Source organism: Xenopus laevis, chromosome 5S (assembly GCF_017654675.1).
Source record: "Xenopus laevis strain J_2021 chromosome 5S, Xenopus_laevis_v10.1, whole genome shotgun sequence".
Lineage (NCBI taxonomy): Eukaryota > Metazoa > Chordata > Amphibia > Anura > Pipidae > Xenopus > Xenopus laevis.
This window is the reverse complement of record NC_054380.1, coordinates 99126548-99135645: the sequence shown is the minus strand read 5'-3', so window position 1 is coordinate 99135645 and position 9098 is coordinate 99126548. Positions and strand designations below refer to the sequence as shown.

General features: G+C 42.1%; 1 long non-coding RNA gene across 1 annotated transcript; it reads right to left on the bottom strand.

The window, feature by feature from the left end:
- Nucleotides 1–299: 299 nt before the first annotated feature.
- Nucleotides 300–1980, bottom strand: LOC121394292. Its single transcript, XR_005961623.1, has 3 exons — nucleotides 1834–1980; nucleotides 427–496; nucleotides 300–314 (listed from the first exon to the last, which is right to left on the bottom strand). It is a non-coding gene; the product is annotated as an uncharacterized LOC121394292 (long non-coding RNA).
- Between the last annotated feature and the right edge of the window lie 7118 nt (nucleotides 1981–9098).

The window sequence follows — 9098 nt, the reverse complement described above, 5'->3', positions numbered from 1 at the left end:
AGAGCTGGCAAATTAATATCATTTATTCCATATTTATCTAAATGTCTATTCTGCATTACTTACCAGATAGTAAATCATTATCCAGTAATGGATAATGTTCCCATTGATTGTGCTCGGGTCCAAAAAGTAGAGCAGTATAAACTGATCTCTGAAAAAGAGAAATCCCAGTGTTAATAAAACATTGCTATTTTCCACCCTTACTTCCCTTGCACTTACCCCTGGCGCAATAGCAAATTATTCACAACATTTAATAAGACCATTTTTGTTATACTTACAAGATGACGTTGCTCCATATTGGACCCGGTAGTGATGTTCTGCAAAGAAAAACACATTTCCATTAAACACTGAGCTAAAGGGGAAAGGAATTGTCATATAATAAAACTAAAGCTGCAACCTCAGCAACTGATAAATAATATAGGATTTTACCGTAATAAGAGGCGAGGGCCTCAAAATCTGTATCCTCCACCCTGAAATCCTCCAGGACGGAGTACAGTGACTGTAAATGAAAGGGAAAAGCATTAGGGACATAATACTAAATGCGTCTAAATGCTACTCACAGTCAGTCTGGCAGGACCGGGCCAAGGTATTTTGGCACCCTAGGCAAGGGCTTCAATCAGTGCCCCCACCCGGTCCTGCATTACCATTTGCCACCTTACTATTCATGTTGCCTCCTGTACCTGTGCCAGCAGCCATTATGTTGCCCCCATTTGTACCAATGCCAGTCAATCAATCAGATTGCACCCAAGCCCCCAATCTGTACCTGTGCCAGCATAGCCCAAAATATCCATCATATTGTTACCCCTAATCTGTGCATGTGCCAGCAGCAGCCAAAAATCCACAATATGTCCCCCAAATATGTATTTGTGCCAGCAGGAGTAAAAATATCCACAATATTGCCTTCAAATATTTACTTGTGCTGCGCAAGCATAAGCCAAAAATCCATCATATTGCCCCAAATATGTGCCTGTGCCAGCAGCAACCAAAAATCGACAAAATTGCCCCAAACATCTGTGTACTGTGCCTATTGCCCCATGTACCTGTGCCAGCAGCAGCCAATCCCTCATAATGCCCCCAATCAGTACCTGCGCCAGCAGCAGCCTAAAAATCCAAAATAATGCCCCATAATATGTACCTTTGCCAGCAGGAGCCAAGAGGGAGGTGGGGAGTACTTCTGCCTGCAGTACGAATAATGGGCAAGAGGGAGTTGGAACAGGCGGTCTATAAAGTTTAAAAACTATTAAAGGCTAAGCATACCAGAGTTAAAAAACAAGAAATTCCCCTTAAAAGTACGCCCCCCCATGATTGCTCCCTAGGCATGCGCCTACTCTGCCTACCCTAGTTCCGGGCCTGCAGTCTGGCTTTGAGGAGAATAGAGACAGAAAAGTGTTTCTATGGTACATACATTTTTTTTTGAAAAAGGAAATAAACGTAGTAATTCGATTCCCTCAATGTCGGCTCCCACCTATGTGGAAAAGGAAGCAGTGCAGACAGACAGCTGCTTAAGGGTTAGGGCACACGGCCAGATTCAGGGAGATTTAGTAGCGTTGCTTCGTTTTCCGAAGTCGCCCGAAGTTTCCTCATGAGGCAATTTCGGGCGACTTCGGAAAACGAATCGCCGCGAGTGGCATGCCACAGGCGGTTTTTAATTTAGCAGGCAGGGGGAAGCAGTTCAGGGAGATTAGTCGCCCCAAAGAAGAGACGATTAGTCGCCAGGTGACTAAATCTCCCCGAATCTGCCCGTGTGCCCCAACCCTAAGGAGAAGTTATATAGAAGAGTGATAGGGAAACAAAAGTTCAGATAAGAGAGAGGTTTTTTTTTCACTGAGGCATTACCAGGAGTGATGGAATTCTCTCTGTCTTGTTCATCTTCAAAACCTAAAGATACAAATGGACATAGTCAGACAAAATGAAGTCACAGTTAAAGAGGCTGTTCACCTTTAAATAAAAATTTTGTATGATGTAGAGAATGATATTCTGAGATTATTTGCAAAGGGTTTTCAATTTTTCTAAATTTGTCGTTTTTGGAGTTATTTAGCTTTTTCTTCAGCAGCTCTACAGTTTGCAATTGCAGTAATATAGTTGCTAGGGTCAAATTACCCCGGCAACCATGCACTGATTTGACAAATAGTACAATAACAATAAATGTGTAGCCTTAAAGAGCATTCGTCTTTTAGATGGGGTCAGTGACCCCCATTTGAAAGCTGGGAATAGTCAGAAGAAGGCAAATAATTCAAAATATTAAAATAAACAATGAAGACCAATTGAAAAGTTGCTTAGTCCCACTTTAAGGATAAACTCAATTGATAATGGTTAATGAAAGACTAACCAGTATACGTATAGATAAAAATGAGAAATTTAAGGAAATATGGTAACCGTGTTATCGATATTCCTTCCCAACTACAGAAATCCCAACAATCTTTTTGTAATCACTATATGATAAGTAATCATATGTTACACTTTATACTTTCTCAGATGTGGAATAACTAATACTTAACAGTTGTATTTCAGGTAATTCTTCAGCCCATAGAATTATCTTCTATTATGATACTTAAGGGACCTCGTGAAAACCACTGTAGAGCATGCAACGCTCGATACAAATGTTCATAATACATAATATGCCGTCAAAGTTAATTTCAGTTTATTTCTTTCTCTTTTCTTTAATCTGCAGGTCCATTGGATTAAGAAAGGACCGACTCCATCTCTACTCTTCTCTCTCTCTCTTAACTCCTTTTCTCCAAGTAAATACTTGATGTTATTACATAACTGTTATAATTTCTCATTTTTCTTAAAATGTTAAAACTCAATAAAAACTATTGAAAAGAAAAGTTGCTCAGATTTGCCATACTATAACATAATAAAAGTTAACTGAAAGGTGAACCACCCATTTATTTCCTTATCTATATTATCCTATTTGTATGAAACATTGTTCCACTCAATGACAAAAGCCCATTATTAATGCTGTTGATGGCAATGGATTGGCTTCTTATAAATACCATATACAGTAAACATATGGGCTGATATGGACAAAGCCACGTAGAACTCCAACAAGAGAATTTAGGGCAGACTTGCCGAAGAAAGAATTCATGAACTGAATCAATTGTATTTGCAAGATTACCTGTTAAAGGAGCTTTTTCAGATCTTGAAAAAATGTAGGGGCCGGCTCAAGGCCGGGGTACCCCAAGGGGGTCTCCCTAAGGAGACCCTGGCTATCTCTTACACTTGTTCAGACGAGATTGGATTTATCTGAACAAAGGAGAAGCCAAAAAATAATAAACCCAGATGTTAAAAGGCAGGTGTAGCACCAAGTCGCAGTCCAAAAAGGCAGGAAAAGCACTGTAGCAATCTGTATAGAAAGAGAATAAAAAGGCAAGTTAATGAATTTGCACTTAACATTCCTATATAATACAGAGGGAGGCAGGCAGAGATCTATTGTTACCCTAAACTTGAGCTTTGCATCACTTCCAGAAGGTAATGGGCCTCAGTTTATAGAATTAAGCATCGGTGCAGTTGGAATGAGCACACAGTACATTGGTGCATTCACTCCATGTTTTTTAAGTAAGGCCCAGTTATGCCCCTTGGGTGACTTGGGCTAGAGAAGTGCAGAATTCATAGAAAATCAAAGCAAATACTTCTGATGATCTACAGAAAGTGACTGGTTTGGTTGATATGAGAATGACACACATGGCAGTAAATGATGCTTGTTGTCCCCAGTTTCATGGAACGACTCATTGATCTGTTAGATCTCCAACTATTTCATACACTTCATAGCAGAATGCACCCGATCTACCATTTCAACTGAACTTATTAACTCTGCAACACATGATTAATATCTAGTTGCTAGCTCCATGGCGTTAGCAAACCAGATGGAAAATATTGCCGTATTTACTAACATAGGTGCTTAAATTGTAAAAGAGCACTTGCCAATAGCAACAGATCAGCGATTCGCTTTATTTATCACCACCATTTGGAACCACTGATTTAAATGTCCTCTTTCCAATAGTCAGAAATAGCCAAAGGAGGCAAAACTCTAAGAAACCTGTCGGTACTGGCAGAAAAATTAAGTATGTTATGGTGAGGTGCAGGGGTCCCAAAATGTTTCCTTTTTATGGGGCACTAGTGGAAATTAAGAGTAGATATGCTGGCAGCCTGCATAAACATCCAAATCTTGGGTCTTGTGTTACCCAACCAGCACTAAGATGAAAGGCAGCTCCAAAGCCCATTTTAGGGAAAAATCTCCAAATTCACTAAGATCAGTGAGAGAAGCAACACCTGCTAGTCCTGGGGAGGTGTCACTCAACTATTTCCCCTCTTTTTTCCACTAATATAAGGGTATTTGGCAAAGAATCCATCAGAGGAATATACACTTATCACAGTGTTAACCAACGGACAAAACAAACTGTCAAAACCTAGGTATGCTCACCTCCCTAATATGGGATCCTGCTATTTGTCCCCTACTCATTTGCTATCACCCACCCCCCAACTGTCCCAATGGCACGTGCCTCTGCTGCCCAACTGTTGCTGTTGATACTGGGAACAAAAAGTAAGCACCCTTATGGTTGTACAGGGGTCCCCAAATGCTACCTATAGTAGGAAGTGGTCATATTTGCTGGCAGCCCTGCATAACTGACAAATCCTGGGTCTGTATCTCCCAAGCAGCGCTTAGATTAAATGCCATCTCCAAAACCAATTTTAGGGGAAAAATCTCCAGATTCACTAAAATCAGTGAGAAAAGCAAAACCTGCTAGTCTGGGGGGGGCATCACCCAACTTTCCCCCTCTTTTTTTGCACTAAAATAAGGGTTATTTGCCAAAAAATCTCTCAGAGGGAATATACATTTAACACAGTGCCAACCAACGGACAAAACCAACAGTCTAAACCATGGGTTACAGTCACCTCTCTTACAGTATATGGGATCCTGCTATTTGTCCCCAATCATTTGCTATCACCCCCTTAACTGTCCCATGGCACGTGCCTCTGCTGCCCTCCCTAGTTCCACACTTTGATAAAGGGAGCATGTATTTAGCTACAATGTTGGTAGATAAGAGCAGGGCAGATACCCCAGGGCTGAGGGGCAAAACTCTAAGGAGCCTGTTAATACTGGGAACAAAAATTAAGCACCTCATGTGTAGTACAGGGGTCCCCAAATCTCCCTACAGTAGAAAATGTGTATATTTGCTGGCAGCCCTGCATAACATCCAAATCCTGGGTCTGTATCTCCCAAGCAGCGCTAAGATTAAAGGCATCTCCAAAGCCAATTTTAGGGGAAAAATCTCCAGATTCAGTGAGAAAAGCAACACCCACTAGTCTGGGGGGGGGCATCACCCAATTCCCCCTCTTTTTTACCTTAAAATAAGGGTTATTTGGGCAAAAAATCTCTCAGAGGGAAAGTTTACTTACTCTCACCACAATGCCAACCAACGGACTGAACCAACTGTCGCATCCCCAGGTATGAAGTCACCTCTGTTCGCTGCTCTTAAAGGGGAAGTGTCCCCTGTTGTTGAGTGAGGTTTATATTTTGCCTTAGATGAGCAGTACATACACAGCTTATTATGTACACAGAGCATTGCTTTGTATGTGTGGCCTATTGAGTCAGTGCAGTTTACTATGCTGCCATATCTGTTGGATCCATTCATTCATCAGCCATGGTTCCAATCACTGCTGCTGCTGTTGCTAAGTCTGGTGGAACCGGGGGGTCCTTTGCTTGTAGGGGTTCCCTCCTTAGCCTGAATAGTGGGTATAGATGTTACACTCTGACCAAAGGATGGGCTTTGTCCTTAGTTGGGAATATACAAGGTATGTATGGGGGGGGGCATATTCTTCTAGTAAAGGGACAGATGGGTGGGGCAGCAGCACAAATCATTCATTACTCTGGCAGTGACCAGGCCATTGCATGTTGGGAAACCGGAAGAGATGCTGCATATAGACTGATGTCAGTAACACAATATGACACTGGGTTGCCAGGTTGGTGGTTTTCCTGCCAAATTGGGCTACTAATTTAAAGCTCAGAGAGGGTTTTTAAAGCCCAAACTAGCCAAGGTACGGATTGGGTTACTTTTTGCAGCTTTTGGCAGGTTTGTGCCATATTTTTCCATATAAAAATATATGACCAATGTTGGGTTCATATATTCTCGCTCCTCTTCCCATAGGATTCTCGATTTGGGATATAGGTTTCTGGACCACAATGAGTAAGCCCCTCTTGGATTTGAATAAATACTTCCTCAAATTGAGCCAATGGTATCCAGTCATCAGGGGCGTAACTACAGAGGAAGCAGACCCTGCAATTGCTGGGGGGCCCCAGGGGTATAGGGTGGCCCCACAAGGCCCAAATAATGAGTAATTTCATTATCTATTGGTAGAACAGCACAACCTGTGGATATGCTTGGGGCCCTAAAATTAATTTGCTGTGGGGCCCAGTACATCTAGTTAAGCCACTGCCCAGTCCATCATCCTTGTTTTAGTATAATTGTGCCCCTCTGTCCATCTAACATCAGCACAATAGCCAAATAAGGTGCATCTGCTGTATCAGCACAGTGTCCAGAATGGGATCTGTGCTGTCGGGATGTATCCCAATGTATTCTTTGTATTCATTTTAATCCCCCTGCCCTTGATTCATGATTACTGACAGTGTCGGACTGGGCCGGCGAGACACCGGGAAATAACCCGGTGGGCCCCGGTCCTCATGGGCCCCCGTCGGCCCAGACCCGCTGCCCCAGCTGCCCCAGACTCGCTCCCCAGACTCTGCGCGCACGCACACGGCGTGTTCATGGATGTGGGCAGGGGACTGGAAGTTAGGGCCCTGGGTTGCTTCTTTGATCGCACACATCGCGTTCATGAAAGCGGGCTGGAGGTCAGGAGGGGTCCTTGGGCACTGCCGGGAGGGGGGGGCCCTGTGACAGCAGCCCCGGTGGGCCCAGGCCCCCCAGTCCGACCCTGCATAGGGCGCACAGGGCACTTTCCCACGTATTGGTCAGTGCTAGTCAGTGTTAGTGAGTGCAGAAGGTCGCGCCTTCCTCCGCTCACAGCAGGGCAGGCGACACTGGCACTTCACTTCTCTGTGGACAGAAGAGTGCGCTTGCAGGTGCTGCTTTGAAGCGCTGAAGCGCCTGTCTTTCCATTTTTTGCGAATGCGCACAGCACAATAATATTGACAAATGGCTCACAAATGAGACGGGTGTTTGTGTGAGTACAGGCAATGTGTGAGGGTTGTTGTGCATGAAAAAAGAGTTGACAGTAATTAAATTTTCAACTTGCAAAACTGTTTTTTTTTTAAATTTTTCACCAAAGTTGTGGCATAACTCAAACGCATAAATATTTGCAACATTCGCAGTGTGAATAAAAATTTGTAATTCAGTTTGCACATTAAATACACCACTCGTATCCAGCTTTATAATATAACATGCACATGGCAAATATAGTCACTGCGTGAATTATTCTGAACTGCCCAAACTTTATAAATGAGCCCCAGTATGTATTAAAAGATCTACTAGTCCATCAATAGTGATTCAGTGTATATGACTAAAATTAAATACCAATTAAAGGCAAAAACAAGTTTGCTTTATGTGTAAATGAGTAAAGTATTGGCAGGTGTTTTTCTGCTATGTGCAAAACACAAAAAAGTGAATAGCAGGCAGAAGAGGGGTTTTCCATGCTTCTTCACTAGCCAAAATATTTCAGTGGAAGAAAACTATATATATATATATATATATATATATATATATATATATATATATATATTATATATGTATGTATATGTATATGTATATATATATATATATAATATAATATAAATGCCATATATGGTGCACTCCAACATATAGTCAGCACATGCCTGGTTGCTCTCATACACATGCCTGGGGTCTCATACATCATAGGTAAAGTTTCTCAACAATAGACACACTCCAGGACTTCATAATTCAGTGAAAATAAAGAAAAATATATTGGCAACGCTTCGGTACCATTTTGGACTTTTCTCAAGGCATTACAAACCACAACGTTGCCAATTCAGTTTTCCTTTATTTTCACAGCAATATCAATTCCTAGGGGCAAATTTACTAAAGGACGAAGTGACTAATGCTGGCGAAAATTCGCCAGCGTGACATCATTTCGGAACTTCGCCAATTTAGTAATGGTCACTGGCATAACTTCGCTAGCGAAGGAGATAGACTCTTGCGGTACTTCGCTCCCTAACGCCTGGCGAATACGTGCTGTGGCGAATGGATGTAATTATGCAAATTCACTAAGATGCGGATTTTACTGAACGTTACGCCTTTCGCCAGACTTGGCTTCGCCACCTCAGACCAGGCGAAGTGCAATAGAGTAGATAGGAGTTCCTAAAAAAAATAGTTGAAAATTTTTCAAGTCCCAAAAAACGCTAGCGTCTTTTCCTTTTTCAGGGTGATAGGCTGCAAAAGAGCGTACATTCTTTTGGGATAACCGGCTTCCCCCTACATTTCCTAACATATGGCACATAAACTATACACTGGGCTCATGTGTAGGGCAATATAACAACTCTATTTCTTTTATTTAAGTTTCCCCGGGCTTGTGTAATGTAATGTATTTGCTGCAACATATCGTCCATTGAAATTTAACCTCCTGCAGTTTGCAAATTAGCCAACACTGGCACAACTTAGTTTCACTTGGCGCAGTAACGCTAGCAACTTCGCCAGCGTTCAACGCCCTGGACGCGACTTTGGATTTTAGTGAATTAGCATTTTCCTGGCGAATCTCTGCTTGGTGAAGTGTTGTGATGTGAGCGAAGACGTCGCTGGCGATTTTTTCGGAGGTTAGTAAATTTGCCCCCTAGAGTGCGTCTATTGTTGGAAAACTTTATATAGTGAATAAATACCCCTATTGGTCTGCTGGCAGGTTTTTTTCAGCCCATGTATAGCCTTTAATTAATTACTAACTCTTTGTCCCTGAAAGGATTGTTTACATACTGTAGTTGTTAGTGTGTACAAAACTGTACATGGGTAGGTCTTGTAACCAAAAGCAACCAATCAGATGTTAAACAGATGACCAGTAAATTCCACCTGGTAATTTGTTGCTATTTTTTACGAGACCTAAAAATGATTCTCTCATATCAAATTCATATTGCAAGG